This window comes from Malaclemys terrapin, chromosome 1 (genome assembly GCF_027887155.1).
Source record: "Malaclemys terrapin pileata isolate rMalTer1 chromosome 1, rMalTer1.hap1, whole genome shotgun sequence".
Taxonomy (NCBI): Eukaryota; Metazoa; Chordata; order Testudines; family Emydidae; genus Malaclemys; species Malaclemys terrapin.
In genome coordinates, this window is record NC_071505.1 from 327,416,509 (window position 1) to 327,436,423 (window position 19,915).

The following is a 19,915-nucleotide window of genomic DNA, read 5'->3' on the forward strand; positions in this document are numbered from 1 at the left end:
CAGCATGTTCACAATACTACAGTACACTGGTGAACTCTGTAGTATTGATTCTGTCACGGTTCAATGTGAAATGACTCAAAGAACAGTTACTATATAAAGATGCAGGTTTTTCATTGAAACATCCCCTCCATTACAATGGTGAGTTGTGCCAGGATCCAGGTTGACATAATTAGCTCAGATGTAAAATCTAAGTGCAAGATAAAATGTTGCCTTGATTTTTGTTTAACTTTGTTGATGTCTCAGCTCTCTTGGCTTTGATAATTTCCACTTGTTCTTCACAGGCTTAAAAAAAACTGCAACTTAAAAGCAATTACTGGCTAGTGAGGGGAAAAGTGGTAGGGAATTAAGACATGCGAAGATGTGTAAGAACAGAGGGTTTTACAAACAACATTCTTTCTATCTCAAAACTGAGCTACTGCCAAGAAATAAATTTGCTGAGCTGCCGCCTGAGTTTACTTGTCTATATAAAGGCACTAAACTCTCAGACGCAGATATTACAATTTGCACGTTTGCTGCATTTATTCCTAAAATGTTGGCATACCAGATATACTGCTCATTGTTTAGTATAAATCAGACTTAGGGCACAAACTGCTTTCTTTTTTATTATAATAAAACCAGTGCAAGACATCTTTTATTTTGCACCTTGGAGGTACAGGTCAAGAGATTAGGCTGCAGAAGGAGGGAGGACCTAGTGGTTACAGAAACTTGGTATATCTATCACCATGTTTACATTTTGAGGAGACAGATTTAATGCTTGAGGAACAGTTCCATTTTTGATTAATGGAGCCAACGTCAACCCTGTTTTAAATAGGTGCAATTCCACTGAAATCACAGATGATGTTGGCCTACTTTTTCAGAGTAGTTTATGAGGTCTCTGTGAGTCATTCTCCAAAAGAAGAATTAATTGATGGCAGTCACTGGCCCTGTTGTGTATCTTGCTGCTGTGGGAGGGGAAGGCCACATAATTTTCCACCATCCTGATGATCCATTCAGGTTTTTAGCTTGTCAGTGTCAAAGACATTGGAAGAAAGAGCAGCCCATCCAAAGGTGTCGAAATGGGGCAGGGTCATTGATCCTCCTCCCTCCTGCAAAGACAACACCCGAAAGAGATAGAGGGGGTGTGTGGGAAAATGTCTCCTGGCGAGGTCCTCCACACATTCAGATAAGCATTCCAGCTCTGAACTTTTTGGCTATTATGAGTCCGGTAAACAACTTGCAATGGCACCACAGTTATAGGGCTATTGGAGGAGTCCATCACTGGTGAGTCAGCAGAACAGGTGCCCATATGGACTCTGTGTACCCCCTGACTAATTGCATGGCTGATTGCACGACACTGGCATCAAGCTGCACAACAGTGAGATAAGCCTGCATCTCCTGCTGAGCAGCCAGAGCTCCCATTCATCCAGAACTCACTCATTCTCCTCCAGTGCCCAGTTATGCTGAGCGAGAAATAACACAGTGGTTACAGGAGACGGCTGCCATCTGGCCTACCTCCCAGACTCACTCAGCAGAAAAATCTCAGCCCTCTGACTTGGCCAGACCACAAGATGGGGAAATCTTTGGGTCACAGTTCTCTCTACAGATTCCCACGCCATATCCAGAGGTGGAACTTGAATACATATGTCCCTGGCCTTTTGCACTTCCTCTTGATCTGGTGCATGTGTTTTTATATCAGTGTTTTGCAGTTGCCTATGTATTGCTGTATTTCACCCCAATTTCTCTCTACAAGCCAAGGCGACCAAAGATGACCACCATGCTGCATATGGGTGAAAATTCAAATGTGCCAAATCACAGAATGTTGAGCTAGATGTAGATTTCACAAGTAGTGAAGCCAGATTTTGATTAAAGCTACAGGTGTGCAGGCAGGCCTATACCAGTGGATCTGGGGTAAGCTGTAAACCCATGAAATGGTTCCTTTACAGAACTAATGGAATGACCGAAGCCATCATTAAGGCGGCCACTTCCAAATCTGACCAGAATGGAAGGTGGGTGTATTAAAGTCCAAGCAATGCTTGACTTTACTTGTGAGACTGCAGAGTTGGCAGGATCCCTCATTCAGATCTAAAAGGACATGGGAATTGCAATACTTTCAGCACCCATGAGGGCCTCCCAGTTATTGCTGGTCTTTCTTATTTCCCACACAGTAAAACTCTCATACAAGCTCTCATGATCTGGCATCTCAATTACTGCAACATCCTTCTCTCTGGCCTTGGCAAACACAACCTTGCCCCCTCCTATCCCCACTCAGAATGCTGCTGCAAAGATCATTTTCCTAGTTCGTTGCTTTGACCTGGCCACCCATCTTCTTGAATCCCTCCACCATCTCCCACTTCTCTATTGTATCAAACATAAGCTGCTTACCTTCACTGGCAAACCCCTTCACAGTCAGGCCCACCCTACCTAACATCACTCATTCACTAGTGAGCTGTCGATGTTCTCCTCCCATCGGCCCATGATGCCAGTCTCCACTGCCCACTTGTTAAATTTTCTAACAAACTCCTTTGTGCTTTCTCCCATACTGTCCTACACACTTGGGAACAGCTCCCCATAAACATGCACAAAGCTACCTCTTTGTCTACCTTCAAATCCCTCTTCACAATTCTCCTTTGCTATAATGCCTCTGACAAACTTTGCTATTAGTCTACTGGTGTGCTGAGACCACTGCCTGTCTTGCTAGCCAGTATTGTCTAATTGTTTCCTTGTACTCCCTCAAATGTCTGTATTCCTGTGTTGTCTTGTTTTATTCTTAGATTGTAAGCTCCTTGGTGCAGGGACTGTCTTTTTGTTCTATGTTTGTACAGTGCCTAGCACAATGGGGTCCATGGCTAGGGCTCTAGGTGCTACAACAACACAAATAATAATAACTACTGTGTAGAACTGTGTGGGAACCAGATTTTCAGTTTTGCAGGAAATTCCACAATTTCATTTTTTTTCTCTTTCGAAGTGAACAACAACAACAAAAAACAACCCACCCGCTTTGGGTTGACCAAAATGTCTTGTTTCCATGAGACTGAAATGTTTCTTTCTGATTTTGACTTTTTCAAAAAAATTATGTTATATAAAATTTAAAAAATTGAAATGAAAAGTGATTTTGAAACAAAAAATCTAGACATTCCATTCTGATTTTGACAAAATGGCATTTTCTGATGGAAAAACAATCTGTTGGAAAATTTCTGATCGGTTCTACTGCTGAGCTTTTGAATGACAGTGCAACAGCAAGGCTGGGAAGTGGAATACCAAAGCTTGGGCCTGGACACACTCACTCTGCACATGTGACACACACCCTTTTGCGTCTCTCCTGGGTGTCGGCGGGATGTGTTAGGTAATGGCTGAATAGAGCTGGGGTGTGATCATATTCTACAATGCAGTATGGCATGTGGGCTAATCATTGCTCCACTCTTTACTAAGGTAGCTGCAGAGTTGGCAGGCTCCCTCTTCCAGATCTAACAGGACATGCAACGTAGGACATTACTCAGCTGAAATGGTGAGCAAGTGCCCTACTGTATGGGAGCACAGAAGCTAGCCTCTATATCCCAGATGAGACTGAGAGCAGGGCCATAATACCTTCCATGTGTAATCCCCTTCCGGTATGGGGTTGTTCCAGATAGGGTAAGTCTGTCAGGATATTTTTATTTCTGAGGGAGTTAAGCCCCTGCTGGCATAAGCTATGACTCTTTCCTTCCCTGATGGAACCTGCATCAGTACAACTCTTAGCGCCTCCATGGATGCCTCCGTTTGGAGCATGAATGTTAAACTTTAATTAGCATATCTGACCACTGGTGCAGTAGTCAGCTTTGTCTTCAGCTCCATGAAGGCCTGGTCACATTACTCTGTCCAGGTGAAACTGGGTATCTTAGTGGGAACCCTCTGACTTCTCCTTCTGGTCTGGGATTCATCTGCAGTTAATCTGAACAATGGGGCTGCCAGTTTGGAATATACTTTGATGTATCTCCTATAATAGCCGGTGAATCCAAGAAACTGCATCACTTCCTTCCTGTTAGAAGGGATCTTCTAATTCCATACTTCCTGTATCTTATTTGGCTCTGTTACAATACCTTGGGCAGACACTATTGCCAAAGCTATCCTATCCTCTCTTGTAACAAGTGACACTCCTTGGGATTAATCTTGAGACTGTGTTAGCAGAGTTCATCAAGAACCATCTCCATCATGCACTGCAGATGGTCCTCAAAATTGTGGGAGATCACTATGACATCATTGAGGTAAATCAGTCCTGCCAAGAAGTTTAAGTCCCCCAAGATATGTGTCATCAGTCTCTGAAAGGTAGTTGGTGCATTCTGTAGAACAAAAGACATCCAATTACATTAAAAAAGCCCCATGGGCTGATGAATGTGATCTCGGGCTTATCATACTCTGCCATTTCCACCTACTAGTATCCTGAGGTAAGGTGCAGGGTGGAGTAGTATCTGCCTTTTCCTAAGGCAGCCTGGGCTTTCCTCGATACGGGGCAGAAGAAATGCATCTTGAGTAGTCTTAGCATTCAGCTGTCTGTAATCAATACACACTCGCATAGAACCACCCTTCTTCCTTGCCACCACTATTGGTGGTGCATATGGGCTTTGGCTCATAGACTTTAAGGTCAGACAGGACCATCGTGAACATCTAGTCTGACCTGCTGCACACTGCAGTCCACAGACTCTCACCCACCGACTCCAGTAATAGAGCCCTAACCTCTGGCTTGGGTGACTGAAGTCCTCAATTCGTGGTTTGAAGACTTCAAGTTACAGAGAATTCACCCATTTACAGAGCAACTACTTATTCTGACATGATGCATTAAAATTCTGTTTTTTGTTTCCTACTGTCCTGTGAAGTATTTTGGTGATACACTCTCTTCACTGAACATTCTGGCAGCCTCTTAGTGATAGTTCAGAAAGCAGGGGAAATCCACCCATATCCAATGGTATCTAAGGATGTGTGATGTAGAATATTTGTTTCACATTAAATCATTTCATTGCAGAGACTTTAGAGTCTTACAGATAATTCAGTATATTGATCTGATTGTGCATGGACAGTGGTCAACGTTCAAAGTCAATACTTCAATGACAGCCACTATACATGCATAACGAAAGGAGAGTTTAGAAAATAGAGATGTTTCCAAGATTTGCACTGCCAAGTATGTTACGTTAGCTCATATTTCCATGGGAGTTAAAATAGGGCTTTTAATCTGTTTAAGAGGAACAACAAAGCGCAACTAGTGTGCTTTGAAATTTCATCTTCTGTACCACTGCTGGTTTGGGAAAGCTGAAGGATTTGTGGTGCTGCCATTTTCTGGGATAGAAGCTTATACAGGGCTTGATTGTGGACCACAAGGTCTGGGTAAGGGGCACTGTGTAACTGCACTGCTTCTGGACCAAACTGTGACTCTGGTCCCTGGTTTCCTCTAAAGCTCCAGCCTGGGTGTAATTTTGACCAGCCATTTACGTGGTGCACATTACTTCCCCCTCAGAGCTGGCTCAGCTGCATCACCCATTGTAGTGTGTGTGTGTGTGTGGGGGGGGAGTGAGGTGGGGTGGATGGAAGGGACAGTGGCTGGCTCAAAGGGACTCCTAACTTCACCATGACAATACCAGAAATCTGGGCTGCCTGCACGGAATAAGAAAGCACATATTTCCTTAATGTCCTGCATGTGCAGAGGGGAAACCACCATCTGCCCTACAGTATATGTGTGTTATTAGTTAATAGAGACTTCTCTATGCTGCATCTCACTGTATTTCCCACCAACATTTTGAAAACATGCTCTGTTATCCCATATTATGTCCCAGTTTCATACACAGCTCAGAAAGCAAACCATCAGTATGAATATTTGTCATCAGTCTAGAGAATGAAGTCAGGTCAAAGCTTTTGAAGGCAGCTGAGTGGCTACCAAAATAGCTATTGCTTTGCATATTGTGGGGTCATCCTTAAAAATTGGGATTTGCCAATAGTTACCACACACTGGTATATGGCACATCATCATATTCTACCTTTTTGGAATCTAAAGGTAAGTGAGGTATCTAAGGCCTTGGCTACACTTACCAGGTAGTTCGACGGCTGGAAATCGAAGTTCTGGGTTCGACTTATCGCGTCTAGTCTGGACGCGATAAGTCGAACCCGGAAGTGCTCGCCGTCGACTGCGGTACTCCAGCTCGGCGAGAGGAGTACCGCGGAGTCGACGGGGGAGCCTGCCTGCCGCGTGTGGACCAAGGTAAGTTCGAACTAAGGTACTTCGACTTCAGCTACGTTATTCACGTAGCTGAAGTTGCGTACCTTAGTTCGAATTGGGGGGGGTAGTGTAGACCAAGCCTAAGAGGGTCTGCTTGGAGAGGAAGGATGGTTCAGTGGTTGGAGTGGTACCTTAGGGCTCAGGGGACCCATGTTTAATTCCTTACTTCAACACGTCCTCTCTTGGTGACCTTTGGCAAGTCTCTTTGTGACTTTTTAATGGCAGTCACTGCACTGAATTCTAATTCCTTTTGCCTTGACATTCCTTCCACAACTGATTGCTGACTTGTTAATGCTGTCACCAGAACAGGAGGTTCTGATTCAGGTAAATGTAAATGCACTTGTTTTAACTGAGTGAAATTCACCCCCTGTGCAGGATGCCACCAGAAAGTCTTCTCACCACTTACATCTCATTTAATAATAATAAAAAATTCTTTGATATGGTTCTTATCATCCACAGATCTCAGAAGGCTTTGTGAGGAAGAGATCACCATTTCACAGATGCAAAAGGTGAAGCAGAAAAGTGACCAGACCATGGTCACACAACCAAGTGAGCGGCAGAGTTGGGAGTAGGACCCAGGTCTCTTGAATAACACATCATTATCCTGTCTGCATCACCACTCTATCTCTCTGGAGGGCTTGGATGGTACTTATACATAGACCTTTTTCTGTCCCTCGGTGCAGAGGCAAATTTTGCTCTTTCGATTTAGCACAAAGCAGTCTGATTTCAGGCACTGCCAGTCCCATGCATCATCTATTCACCTTATTTTAATTTCACTGTTAGCAGCAGTCTGGAATCAGACTTGTTTTGATATTAACAACAAGTGTTTGTACAGTGGTCCTCCTAATTAAACTGAAATGTCACCACATGCATATGCCTATGCGGTATCTTTATTCTTATCTGAAGTTTTTTTCCCTTAGGAAGTGTTCTAATTTAAATAAAACTTATCAAGGGAACTTTTTTTTTTGGTAACTTTCAAATAAAACTATGCTATTTCTATTACCCATACTGTGAAATATAACTGTTGGTGTGAAATTCAGCCCACTGCAGAAGCCTTAGATAAACTCCCCCAAAGTCACAGATCCCAGAGCTTCCAAGGTCCCTGGCTTGTGGGCAGATGGTGAGGTGGACTCCTTTGGGGCCTAGTATCCCAAGTTCTGCAGTTCTGGGGCTCCACCTAAACCAAAATGGAACCAGATGGCTGGCACTTAAAATTAAAAAGGTTGTAGAGCAGTTTTTAAACTAAGTGCTCGGGGAAAGCGACAGGTGGGGAGGAGCACATGGTTAGAACATCCGTTAGGGGAGGATCTATAAATGGAGATTCCCTATGTCCTAATAAGGAGGAGAGGATGGAAGATGATAAAATACAGGTAGGATCTGATGCCAAACAGTCAAAAGAAAAAAAGTCCCATTCAATTATATCATGACAGCAGACAGCTAAAAAGTGACAAGTTTTTAAAGTGCTTATATAGCAATGATAGAAGTCTAAATAATAAGATGGGAGAACCAGAGTGCCTCATATTAAATGAGGATATTGATATAATAGGCATCACAGAAACTTGGTGGAATGAGGATAATCAATGGGACACAGTAATGCCAGGGTACAAAATATATCGGAAGGACAGAACAGGTCGTGCTAGTGGGGGAGTGGTACTATATGTGAAAGGAAGCATAGAATCAAATGAAGTAAAAATCTTAAATGAACCAAACTGTACCATTGAATCTCTATGGATAGTAATTCCCTGCTTGAATAATAAGAATATAGCAGTAGGATATATTATAGACCACCTGAAAAGGATGGTGATAGTGACTATGAAAAGCCCAGAGAGATTAGAGAGGGTATTAAAATAAAAAAAATCAATACTAACAGGGGATTTCAACTATCCCCATATTGACTGGGTACATGTCACCTCAGGAAGGGATGAAGAGATATAGTTTCTTGACACCGTACATGACTGCTTCTTGGAGCAGCTAGTCCTGGAACGCACAAGAGAAGAGGCAATTCTTGATTTAGTCCTAAGTGGAGCACAGAACCGGTCCAAGAGGTGAATATATCTAGACCACTTGGTAATAGTGACCATAATATAATTAAATTTAACATCCCTGTGGTGGGTAAAACACCACAATGGCCCAACACTGTAGCATCTAATTTCAGATAATTTAAATCAGCTTCTGTACCAAATGACTGGAGGATAGCTAATGTGATGCCAATTTTTAAAAAAGGCTCCAGAGGTGACCCCGGAAATTAGAGTCTGGTAATCCTGACTTCAGTACCAGGCAAACTGGTTGAAACTATAGTAAAAAAAAAAACAAAATTGTCAGACACATAGATGAACATAATTTGTTGGGGAATAGTCAACATGGTTTTTGTAAAGGGAAATCATGCCTCACCAATCTACTAGAATTCTTAGAGGGGGTCAACAAGCATATGGACAAGGGGGATCCAGTGGATATAGTGTATTTAGATTTTCAGAAAGCCTTTGACAAAGTCTCTCACCAAAGGCTCTTAAGCAAAGTAAGCAGTCACGGGATAAGAGGGAAGGTTCTCTCATGGATTGGTAACTGGTTAAAAGATAGGAAGCAAAGGGTAGGAATAAATGGTCAGTTTTCAAAATAGAGAGAGGTAAATATTGGTGTCCTCCAGCGGTCTGTACTGGGCCCAATCCTCCTCAGCATATTCATTAATGATCTGGAAAAAGGTGTAAACAGGCAAAATTTGCAGATGATACAAAACTACTCAAGATAGTTAAGTCCCAGGCAGACTGCAAAGAGCTACAAAAGGATCTCACAAAACTGAGTTACTGGGCAACAAAATGGCAGATGAAATTCAATGTTGATAAATGCAAAGTAATGCACATTGGAAAATGTAATCCCAACTATATATATAAAATGATGGGGTCTAAATTAGCTGTTACCACTCAAGAAAAATATATTGGAGTCATTGTGGATTGTTCTTTGAAAACATCCACTCAGTGTGCAGTGGCAGTCAAAAAAGCAAAGAGAATGTTGAGAATAATTAAGAAAGGGATAGATAATAAGACAGAAAATATCATATTGCTACTATATAAATCCATGGTATGCCCACATCTTGAATACAGTGTGCAGATGTGGTCGCCTCCTCTGAAAAAAGATATATTGGATTTGGAAAAGGTTCTGAAACGGGCAACAAGAATGATTAAATATGGAATAGCTGCCATACGAGGAGAGATTAATAAGATTGGGACTTTTCAGGTTGGAAAAGAGATGACTAAGGGGGGTATGATAGAGGTCTATAAAATCATGACTGGTGTGGAGAAAGTAAATAAAGAAGTGTTATTTACTCCTTCTCATAACACAAGAACTAGGGGCCACCAAATGAAATTAATAGGCAGCAGGTTTAAAACAAACAAAAAGAAGTATTTTTTTCACACAACACACAGTCAACCTGTGGAACTCCTTGCCAGAGGATGTTGTGAAGGCCAAGACTATATCAAGGTTCAAAAAGGACCTAGATACATTCATAGAGGATAGGTCCATCAATGGCTATTAGCCAGGATGGGCAGGGATGGTGTCCCTAGCCTCTGTTTGCCTGAAGCTGGGAACGGATGACAGTGGATGGATCACTTGACGATTACCTGTTCTGTTCATTCCCTCTGGGGCACCTGGCATTGGCCACTGTTGGAAGACAGGATGCTGAGCTAAATGGACTTTCGGTCTGGCCCAGTATGGCTATTCTTTTGGGGCAGCCCACCAGGCAGATTGCCTCAGAGTCAGGGATTGTAAGGCTTCAGAAGTCCATGGCTTGAGGACAGGTGGACTATCTTTGAGTCAGGGACTCTGGAGCTTTCCCTGGGGTACTGAATTCAGAAGATTTTGGTTTTCATTCTGAATTGGATTGAAACCATATTTCATAGTATTGAAATCCTCTGCAAAATGTAATGACCTCTCTCCGTATAGCTCTAACAAGCACATGCTGAAGTGCTTTGCCAAATCAGGGCCTTAAGGAGTGTGCACGCAGGAGCATGTTAGAACTGCTTCTTGCAGAACTTGATGGGAAGTATTGTTCAGTAGATCTATACCCACAGTTCTCAAGAAGAGAAAAATATCCCCTGAGATGTGAATTCACTGATTTTACGGACCCCTGAAAAAATATTCATCCCTCGAAACAATGCAAAGAATGCCTTCCAGCCAAGCCAAGCTTAATAAACCTTGCAAACATAGCTTATTACTTCAGGCTGTGATCTCACCCTATTTCACAAGTTAAACAGTGTTGGGCCTAGTCCCTGGATGCCTTCACTCAACCCAGCATGTTGCAGGAAGTGGCACTCTTCCTCCTTAGTCCCTGCAGCGTGATTTTGAGGGTACAGTGCTGTCTTTTGTGAGAGACATCTAAACTGAGGGAGAGAGGCTTGACCTAGATCTTAAGGTCTCATGGCACTTGTTTGCAAGATAGGAGGGCTAAAGTTTCTTGCTGTACTGCCTTAAAAGAAACCAAGCAGGGGAACATCCTGGCCACAATGAAGTCAATGACAAACTTGCAAAACCTCCATTAACTTTAATACAGCCAGGACTTCACCCAAGGTTCTTGCAATACATTTATGTTATATCTGAAACTTGTTTACAATGTTCTTGAGTATTTATCTTCAACAACACAATCTTTACAAGGCAGCTGGGTCTGTAAGTTCCTTGATCTAGAGCCGTTTGCAAATGGATATCAAGACTGTGTTTAAAAATGAAACAACGTCATTCTCAGTGGAATTATAAGCAAGAGCTATTCTACTCAGACTGATAAGAAACACATCAGACATTTCAGATACCACAGGCTTCTTTTTTCTTCACACAACTGAAAGCCTTTTGCAAGCAGCCTGGGAAACCAAAAGGAAAAACAAAATAGAATGATGTCCACAGGATGTTAATATAAGTCATAATACATAGTCATACAGATTTCTACATTTAAAATAATACATTTGAAAAGATTACTCTGTTTTCCATAATTTCCTAACCAACACCAGTACCCCAGGTTATGCATTGTATGTTTTGTAAATACACCTTGTGTGATATTTTAATACACTGTTGTGAGTGGGAAAGGATTGCTTTTCCAGTTAGAAGTTTAGCTGCAGGACGTGGATTACATGGCAGCATAGCATGGTAAATGTATTAACCCTGAGATTTCCAAAGGAGCCGAAGGCCCTGATCCAGTACCTTTGAATTCAGTGGGAGTTTTGCTATTGAATGGCTCAAATGCTAAATAAGTTAGATGTTCAACTCACATTGAAAGCTGAGTGCTTATCTCACTCAGGCCCCCACTTGAAAACACTAGCCTAAGAGCATGTCTAATGGGTGACACACTGGGGTTGAAATTAGGGTTGCCAACCCTCCAGGATTGTCCTGGAGCCTCCAGGAATTAATCTTTAATTAAAGATAGTCATGTGAGAAAACATCCAGGAATACATCCAACCAACATTGGCAACCCTAGTTGAAATCTACAATCCTTTAGCCTGCCATGCATTTACTGGCTGGGTGTACCCTGCTACTGTGCACAAGAAGTTCAGTGATGCCCTTTGAGCTACTGCTATAGGCTGGAGCGCTCTATATTTACACCCCAGCTTGCCACGCTGTCAAGGTTCCCTCCCCACTCTGAACTTTGGGGTACAGATGTGGGGACCCTCATGAAAGACCCCCTACCCTTATTTCTACCAGCTTAGGTTAAAAACTTCCCCAAGGCACAAATCCTTCCCTGTCCTTGGATGGGTACTGCTGCCACCACCAAGTGAGTTAAACAAAGATTCAGGAAAAGGACCACTTGGCGTTCCTGTTCCCCTAAAATATTCCCTCCAAGCCCCTTCACCCCCCTTCCTGGGGAGGCTTGAGAATAATATACCAACCAAATAGGTTAACAAGGTGAGCATAGACCAGACCCTTGGGCTTTTAGGACACTAAAACCCAATCAGATTCTTAAATAACAGAACTTTATTATAAAGAAAAATGTAAAAGAAGAACCTCTGTAAAATCAGGATGGAAAGTAATTTTACAGGGTAATAAGATTCAAAACACAGAGGATTCCCCTCTAGGCAAAATTTAAAGTTACAAAAAAAAAACAAAAAAAAAAAACAGGAATTAACCTCCCTCTTAGCATAGGGACAATTCACAAGCTAAAACAAAATATAATCTAATGCATTTCCTTCCTATTACTTACAATTTGTAATCTTAGATGCTTAGTTCAGGTATGGCTTCGGGAGATGTATTTTCCCTGCCCTGATTCCTCTCTGACCCAGAGAGAACACACAGAGAGACAAAACAAAAACCTTCCCCCACAGATTTGAAAGTATCTTCTCCCCTTATTGGTCCTTTTGGTCAGGTGCCAACCAGGTTATTTGAGTTTCTTAACCCTTTACAGGTAAAGGAGGGATTTTATGCTACCCTTAGCTGTATGTTCATGACACATGCACTAACTCTCCATATAGACAAGCCTAAGTGCACTACTGTATGTAAAGTTGTACTCATAGTTCAGTGTCTTATTTGCTAAATATTGATGTAGAGAGAAATCATATTTTAAGGAGGCTCAAGTTAGGCTGAACTTAACCTTAATTTCAGTTTGAACTCATTTAATCTGTTGCCTTTTGAGAGCTTGATTCTTCAACTGTTATTTGAAAACTTTTCAAATAAATTTGGCATTTCAAATAAAGGTGCAAAAGCCAAACCAAACCAAATCACTCAGCACCCTAAGCCATCTCAAACCACAGGCCACCCTCACAGCTTCAGGTAGTGGATTTTTGGATACTTGATTCAGCTCAGTAAGGGCCATTATGCTGTCACAGAATAGCCAGAGCACACTGTGAAGCAGTCACACCCTCTATGACTGGGAAATGGATTGAGGCCAGTGGAGAGCCATGATGCTGTTTCTATGCTTGCTGGAGAACTCCTCTATGAGGAAGGTATTCTGCATGGGCCATTTAAACCCCATTTAAGGTCTCTTTATGCCACCAGGCCTTTTTGTTTTACTTTACAGGCAGTCTGTAATGACAAATATTTTAGTTAGCCTATTTTTCCCCATTGCATTTAAATAATTAATTTCATATTGTAGAATATAGAAAACAGCCCTCTTTGTCTGGCATGTAACGTCTCTCTTCCATCAGGAAACAGCAGGTGACTTTGTGGACAGCATTTGCTTTTGGAGAGTTTTCAGATTACCATGTGCTGGCAAGATGTTTTCTAGCACAAAGTGTTGAGTATCCAAAATAATCCTTACTCGATTTTAACTTCACAGTTATTAGATTTAGCCATTCCCAAAAGACAAAGCAGTGGGTTGAGGTACCAATTAATTGGTGTCATCTCCTTAATCGCTTGTAAGTTATTTTCCCCATCAGAACTGGAAGAACTATGGGGACATTCCCAAAATATCTGAAATGTTGCTTCTTGCTGAGGATGACAATGCCAGCAGTTCTTCCTTGGCTGTGCTCCCCGGCAGTGTAATTTAACAGGTGAGAAATAAAAGTCTCTGAGTGAGAAAATAGTATGATGGTCTAAATTTAGAGGAGGTTGTGTGTTTGTTAATTGTTATATTTCTTTCTGTTTTCCCTTGAGAAGATACAGAAAGATCTGTTGCAGTCTCCAATTGCTATAAAGACTAAAGAAGATTCTAGAGTTTGGATAGAAAAAATCCAACTACTTGCAAGATGTTTTAAATCAAAGAAATGAACTGTTTTGTTGTGGGGCCCTTTTGTTAAAAATAAATATTGGAGTCAGTCTTAAAAGAAGAGTGCCCGGAGCCAGTGCATTGCTGAAACTGTAAATGATACTTGGAGATTGCATTTAACTAAATTCTCATTTTGACTGGTCTGCTTCTAAAAGAATATAGTGCAGTGTAGTTATGCTGCACTATATTCTTTGCTTGGAGAGATTCTGGAGTGTTATGGTAGTCCCGTAAGTTCTGGAAAATGTAGCTATCCTAAAGACTATTTTAATTTCTTCCCATATTTAGATGAAGTACCTCACTGTGCATTGTTTTGGTTGGGGTTATAAAGTTCATTGAGTCTCTACAGTGATGTGGCAGGTAGGAAGACTTGTTGATGTAAGGTGGTAGGGCTGATGTTTCATGAGTCTATCAAAAAGTAGGTTAAAGACTGTGGGTCAAATCCTTAGCCCTGCTAACATTGTGTCCTTAGTGGGCAGTGAGGTTTCCCCTTTTGTGAAGGGAATTTCTGGCTGGTGCAGGGGATGTGTTGGGAGTGGGAAGGCAGTGGTCAGAACATGCTGCACTCCTGCTGTCCCTGATAACATCATGGCCCCATGAGAACCATTACAAATTGACACAACTTAGAGCACCCCCAAGACTCCTCCATGTGCATGACTTCTGTCGGAAAGGCATCATTAGAGGCCACAGAAAAGAGACTGGATTTGTTCTTGTGTGTTTTGTCCAAATCCACAGAATGCATGAAATCAGACTCCTCAGTCCATAGATGAGGGTGCTTAGCACTGTGAAAATCAAATCACTTATTCAGCTGTTAGGATACTCAGCAATCTTGGTTTTTGTTTGTGGGAGTGAAAACCATCCATTCTGATTCACTGCTGGAAGTTCAGTTTGTTGCTAAGTTAGTTTTATATCTGTATATTTTACTAAAGGTACCAATTGTTTTTACTATCTCAGGAAAGTAAGTTGTTGGTTGATTCTTGTATGTATAGTGAACATCACCTGCATAGAACCGATGGGCTTTCTCATTACCCTTTAGTCCCGTAACGAGTAGATTAGTTATCATCTTAACTGGTGGTGCTATAAAGATTATGACCTATAAGGAAGAGAATGGGCAACCTTGGGTCAAGGTACCCTAGGGCAGATATAAAGTCATTCCTGTTTATTTGATATGTGATATAGTTTAGGAACTAATCCATCTAAAAGATAAAATAGGGATTAAACTGATGTAGGGCAACACAAAAACTTGCCAAATCCAGAAAGAAATATTGGGGAGCGGGGAGTGGGTATCATCGTTCTGGGGATGTGTATTTGCACATTATGAATATTGGTGGGATTTTCAAAAGCACCTACGTGATTAGTGGCTTTATCCCGCCTCCATTAAAGTCAGTGACAAAACTCCCAGAGACTTCAGTGGTGCAGGATCAGGCCCCAGGAGCACAGGTCATCACACTGATTGTCAGGGGAATGTGTGTTCTTAAATCACATAGGGGTTGTCTATGCATACTCTTAGCTCACAGCAAGCTGGGGGTGTAAATCAAATCAATCTAACGCTCGCTGCGCACTAATTGTCCAGGTGGACCCTGCTCCTGCACATTAAGAGTTCCATAGTGTGCTTTGATCTACCCTGCTTTGAAACACAAACCAAGTGAATAGCAGGAAGGCCCACACAGATAGTGTGCGGCAACAGAGTCTACACAGATAGTGAGCGTGGGGTAGGCTAGCTTGGGGTAGACTTACACCTCAGCTTGCTGCCAACTAGGTATAAAGCAGCCCTTAGACACCTTTGGTAATCTCACCCATTATGTACATGAAAATGAACTATTACATGTAGGCCATTCTTGCCAGCTTTTTCCTTAATATCAGTAGAGTTTATTCATGAAGAGCTAATGATTACCACACCTCTAGACTATAAGACTCCTCCTGATTTTAGGAATATATGTAGAGCAATATTTGTCATTATGTGAGGGGGAAAATTAAACCCTTAACATACTATGTCAGTAGCCTGCTTTTATTACAGAGCTTTTCCATGCAAGATGATAAGCTGTATCTTAGGCAGTCTCTGAAGAATGTCAACTGATCACCAAAGGCTTTGATTTGTGGGACTAGGAAATAAAAGATTCTCAAAAGGACTGCTTTCTAAATTTGTTTTAATATGTCTGCATCTGGTTAATTTATTTGGAAGAGAATAGTGAAAGTCAAGTGTTATTACATTGTAATGTGTGATACTGGGCTTCTTTGATTAAAGGTATGTTATTGCATTGAGTCTATTAAACAAAATTAAGCATCTAAACCTTGGAGACCATCTTTCCTCATGGCGTTTGAATGGAAATCTGTAATGAACAGAACATTCTTGGCTCTGATTAGCCTGAGAATCATTATGCATTTCAGTGTTCTAATTTTCTAATAACCTGTGTCTTACATTTTCCAATCACGGTGGCCTAGATAGATTCCTTTAAAGCTAACTGCTGTGTCACAAATCTTATTTATTGAAAAATAAAATCATATGACTGAAAACCACAGGAGGAAAGAAGAGCAGCTTTCCTTGTTTCCATTTTCAAGGGTCAGATTCTGATAACCCTACTTACATTGAATAGCTCTCTTTATTCCAGAAGTCATATCATTGACTACAATGGGACTATTTCAAGGAGTAAAAAAACTATTCAGTGTGAATAAAGGTGGCAGAATCTGCTCCCAATGAAATGGTAATTATTCCCAATGTAAAACTTTTTAAATATAGAAAAAGAAAGGGAAGGGGATTTATTCAGATAAAATAATGGAAAATAAACTTCCTTTCACACACATGCATACCAGAAAAGGAGTCCACCCTGATAACCTTTTTAGCACTACTTATCACAAAATTTTAAAAGACACGGCTAGATAAATTTGAGCCTTCAAACCCTTCATTTGATAACCATTATCCAGTCAGCTTAGACTATTTATTGCTATAGTTATATAACTGGTCACAATTAGTGGAATTAAATCTAAGTCAAATCATGTGCCGTGACATTTTAGGATCCTTCAGGTAGGTTGGAGTTCAGTCACTGGAAGATAAAAATGGGTTATAATTCAGGCTGAGAGGAGAATGGATCAGAGCTAAGTTAATACGTGGTCATTTTTGGCAGATGATTCTCTATTGCCTCCAGAACAAGCAGTTATGAAAGTTGTGCTGCTTTCTGAAACACATAAATATAAAATATATGGAGATATACCTATTTCATAGAGCTGGAAGGGACCCCAAAAGGTCATCAAGTCTAGCCCCCTGCCTTCACTAGCAGGACCAAGAATTGATTTTTGCCCCAGATCCCTAAGTGGCCCCCTCAAGGACTGAACTCACAACCCGAGGAACACTATCAATGGAACTGAAGTCAATGGAATGATGCCAATTTACACCAGTTGTGGAGCTAGCCCTGAGCCTGGATGTTGTGGAAAGTCAGTCCTGTTGGAATGAACTGTGGCTGCATATATACAAATTTTGTTATAGCACAAGTAATGGCCTGTGCTACAGGTCCTGAATTTGGTCCTCACTGTGACTCTAGTATCTCTTTGCATTTGGACGTGGTTTGTTACATCGCGATCCTAGAAAAGCTGCCTTGGGTCTCACATTCCCTCTGATCTGGCTGAGGTCCCTACAAGAATATGGCAAAAAAATGCCTACAGTGGGAATGACCACCTCATAGGGCACTGCTACGATGACTGCTTATCACACTGATCCATATTGTCTCATTATAAACTTGTGCACCCCCATGTGGCCTGTTCTCTCTCATCTTATACTTAGATTGCAAGGGCAGGGAGAGCAAAGCCTAACACATTGCTGCACCCAGCTTTCCATGCGCTGGCCATCAAGTAAAGGCATCTATGGAAGAGCCGGGGGCAATAAGGCCAATTCTTCAGCACCCAGCAAAATAACTCCAAGCCAGCAGGTCAGTGACAAGCCAGGAGTTCAGGGAAGGAGTAGTCACGGATGGATCAAGGAAGGTCAGTCCTAGTTCAAACCTTGCTTGTAGTAATATACAGGCCACGAACACAAGCGATTGCTGTGTAGTCCCTGTGAATTCAATGGGGCTGTAAGGAGGTGAACGAGGAAGAATTTGGAGCATGGAGTCCAGCCATTAGACTTGGAGAGCACCACTAATTGGTCAAACCCTCTGTAGAGTTTGACCAGTTGGAAGGCACAACAACATCCTCTTTCCTCAGTGAAACACTGAATAAAATAAACATCATTAGTTTCCAAAGCAGTTGTCCCTTTGACAAGGAAAAGCAGAACTGATAGAAGTGTGCAGATTTTAAAGGAACATATGTGTCACCAGGGCCGGCTCCAGGCACCAGCATAGCAAGCAGGTGCCTGGGGCGGCCAATGAAGAGGGGGGCGGGCATGTCCGGCTGCGGGGCCATCACTCCCTCTTGGAGTGAAGGACCTGCTGCTGAATTGCCGCCGTAGAATGAAGTGGTGGTAGAGCTGCCGCCGCTTGCAATCACGGCTTTTTTTTTTTTTTTGGCTGCTCGGGGCGGCAAAAACGCTAGAGCCGGCCCCATGTGTCACACTGCTACATTTGCTATGGAGAAAGTGGGAAAGTTACAGGAAGCTTAGTAAGAATTGTGTTCTCAGGTTAGAGCAACAAAGTAGATTTTATTGGAGTTTCTATTCCTTCCTTAAGGTTGTTTTTTTTTGAAGTGTATGTGTGGGTCTACTAGGATATGAATCTGTGGCTACAGTGAGTCTGGAGTTTAGATCACTAATATCATTGCTATAACGGTTAAAACTTTAGAGATACAACTGCTGAAACCTCAGTGAAATTGGTATGTGATTGCCAAACTTTTATGATTGTCATAACTATTTCTTTCAGCTGTCACTTTTTCAGCTGGATAAAATAAAGAAATGCTACTAAACAATTCTGTCGATGAAGCAGACTCTTTCCAACTGGTTAGTAATGACCAATAGTTACAATTGCTATCAATTTCTTTGCAGCAGCAGCAATATTAACACAGAGGCTTTCATCTTCTTTCAGGTACATTTGTTACATTAATTTATCATTATTTACATAGCACACAAAGTGTGCTGGAACATTACAGCCATATAAAAGAGACAGGGTCTTAAGGAAGAGAAGGCCATTGCAGAGAAACTAAATGAATTCTTTGCAGCGGTCTTCATGGCTGAGGATGTGAAAGATTCCCAAACGTGAGCCCTTTTTTTTTAAGTGACAAATCTGAGGAACTGTCCCAGATTGAGGTGTCATTAGAGGAGGTTTTGGAATAAATTGATAAATTAAAGAATAAGAAGTCACCAGGACCAGATGGTATTCGCCCAAGAGTTCTGGGTGAATGAACTCAAATGTGAAATTGCAGAACTACTAACTAATTTAAATTAGCTTCTGTACCAGATGACTGGAGTATAGCTAATGTGACAACAATTTTTAAAAAGGCTCCAGAGGCTATCCTGGCAATTGCGGGCTGGTAAGCCTCACTTCAGTATTGGGCAAATTGGTTGAAAGTATAGTAAAAAACAGAATTATTAGACACATGGATGAACATGATTTGTTGGGGGAAGAGTCAACATGGTTTTTATAAAGGGAAACCATGCCTCACCAATCTACTAGAATTCTTTGAGGGGGGTCAACAAGCATGTGGACAAGAATGATCCAGTGGATATACAGTACTTAGATTTTCAGAAAGCCTTTGACAAGGTCCCTTACCAAAGGGTCTTTAGGAAAGAAAGTAGCCATGGGATAAGAGGGAAGGTCTTCTCATGGATCAGGAACTGGTTGAAAGATTGGAAATCAAGGGTAGGAATAAATGGTCAGTTTTCAGAATGGAGAGAGGTAAAAAGTGGTGTCCCCCAGGGGTCTGTACTGGAACCGGTCCTGTTCAACATATTCACAAATGAGCTGGAAAAAGGGGTAAACAGTAAGGTGGCAAAATTTGCAGATAATTCAAAACTACTCAAGATAGTTAAGTCCAAAGCAGATTGCAAAGAAGTTACAAAAGGATCTCACAAAACTGGGTGACTGGGCAACAAAATGGTAGAT